Below are 2796 nucleotides of genomic sequence, written 5' to 3'. Positions count from 1 at the left end.
CAAATAAAAACCCAATCTAAAGAGATCCATTCAAAGTCATGAGCCTTAGTTTGTGTACCTGCCTCTAGACTCTTTGGTTCAATGTCATATCTATCATACATAGTTTAGTTGGAAAAAGAACATGTAATCATAAAGCTCAAAATCACCCAAACCATACCCATCATATTGTAGGGGCCCACATATTGTTTTAAATTTTGAAAAAAGATGGTCATGTAATCATGTACTCAAAACCTAAGACTTTTAGAACCCTTGGGGGTATCTACTCTCGTTCCCCTTTTACATTTAAGCCTTTCATGAGCCAAAATATCTTTGAACTCCTTATAGATTTCACTAAAGTTAAAAAAATGTCAATACTCATTTCTTAGACCCTGATTGGAAATAAGGTTGGCTTCCATATTTCCCTCCATATAGGTATGTTGAACAGTAATATTCTCAAAGAGATTAAGGAGACTTTTACAATTGTTTATAATCCTTCAGATCTCCCAGGGTGGGAAATAGAGTTATTAGGATAGACAATGATCAATTTAGAATCTCCTTCCAAGGTTGCATTCCCCATAGAGTTATGTTAAACCCTAGAGAGGCCCATCCAAGCCACCATAGCTTTAGCTCTGTTATTCATACCAGTCCCCAAATTGTTCCCATATCCTTCAATCAACCTTCCCTCCTGATGTTTGACAAAGTCACCCACCACAAAAAACCAGGGTTACCTTTAGAGTAGCCATCAAAATTACACTTCATCCAACTTGAATCTAAAGGGATCCAAGTGCAACATTTTCTCAGTAACAAGTTATTCTAGGTAAGCTTCAAGAATTAATGTTGAATACCCCATTTTGTTTTAAATAGAGGTCCAACAAAGTAGGTAAGACCTTAGAGATGTTTGGGGAGCCCGCATTGACATTTTATCTTACCTATTATTTTATGATATTGGTGAGAACATTGCTAGCTTTCTTTTCTTCTCTGAAAACTCTGTTATTTCATTTCTTCCAGATGTTTCAGGGAAAAATTGGGGAATTTGAAGCCATAGATTCTTAGTGACAGAGTGAGAGTAGGGGGTCATAGTCCATGAATCCATGAAGTTTATCATGGTTTTAGGATGAATCCAATAAATTTTTAAGTCCTTCAAAATAGTATCCTAAATCTCCTAAGAAAAACTAAAATGCAAATATATATGATCTATACTTTGGATGTCTTTATAAAAAAGCTCACATTTGTTGGCAAAGGAGAAGTCTCGCTTGTGAAGATTATCAATATTCAGAATGCTCCCATGAGCCTTAACCCACCAAAAATAGTTTATTTTACGAATTAGGCCTTTGATCCAGATTTCTTTCCAATTGAAATTCTCTGCAGTTTCTACCTCCATATCTTGGTAAGCCGATTTGACAATGAAGGTTCCTGATGAATTGATTTTCCATATCCAATCATCCTCCATATGAATGAAGAAAATGGAACATTTTGGAAGATAATCGAAGAGCTCCTTAGCCTCCATCATAAGTTGATTTTTAACCTTCATAGGGATATAAGAACACTTACTGATAGTTCCTTTCAAATTTCTCCAAGTAGCTCTCTCCCCTTGCAACACTATGTAGTCATGTACTTTCACCTCATAGAATCTACTAAGGAAGGCATATATGTTTTTAATATGTGGGAGATTAGTAAGGGCCTGATGATCCACCTAAACACCTTTCCATAAGTCGGTTCTATTTCTATTACCTATAATGATTTTTCCATTCTTTTTTATGTATTTTCTAATTTTAGCAACCATAATATTTATGAACGTATAAAAGATCAAAGCATGAAGGTATTTATCTCTTAGAATGTTGGGCCAATCCTTCTCCTCTTTAGATAGTTGCCACCCAATTTTAGTGAATTGGGATCTATTGAAGGTTACAATTTTTCTTATACCTATCCCCCCATCTTCACAGGTCTACACACTCTTTCCTAAGCAACTCATGAAATTATATTTCTTTCTTCTATGCTTGACCAAAGAAATCTATTTTGGATTCTTTCAATCTTTTCAGCCACAACCCGAAGAAATTTCAAAAGGGAAAGGTAATAGATACATAAATTTTACAGACATGATTTCACTAGTTGTAATTTGTCTACCATACTAAGGATCTTCCCTTTCCAACCAACCAATTTCTTGTAGAACCTTTCAAGAATTCCATTCTAAAAGACCAAGGAAGGAGCTTAGAGATGAGGGTAAGCCCAAGACAAGAATCAGGGAGGGTAGCAATTTGGCAAGCTAAGATAGTGGATATTTTATCTTGAATAATAGTTTGCTCTTTTTATAGTTAATATATTGTCCAGAGATTTGAGCATAATTTTCAAAGATTACTTTTTAATGTTTAGCCTTAGAGACATAGGCCTCTCAAAATATTATAGTATCATGCACAAATTACTAGTGTGTGATAGGATGGAGAGTAGAAGCATCCCTGACTCCTTTCAGAGAGCTAACCCTTCTTAGTTTTTAAATATTTCTACCAAACACTTCAACAACAATGATGAATAGGTAGGGAGATAGGGGATCTCATTGGTAAAGTCCATTTTCACTAGACAAACATTAACTTATCAAGAAATGGTTTTATTCTATTGACAAGAACCATGCAGAGGAACTTGTAAACCGTGTTACAAAGACTAATAAGTCTAAAGTCTTTGGTGGAAACAACATTATCATTTTTAGGGATTAAAGCTATGAAAGTAGCATTGATCTGTTTAAGGAGTTTACCTATTCTGAAGAAGTCCTTAACCACATTGAACACATCAACTCCCACAATATCCTAGTGATCTTAGAAGAAG

Source organism: Cryptomeria japonica, chromosome 9 (genome assembly GCF_030272615.1).
Source record: "Cryptomeria japonica chromosome 9, Sugi_1.0, whole genome shotgun sequence".
Taxonomy (NCBI): Eukaryota; Viridiplantae; Streptophyta; class Pinopsida; order Cupressales; family Cupressaceae; genus Cryptomeria; species Cryptomeria japonica.
This window is presented reverse-complemented; position numbering follows the sequence as displayed.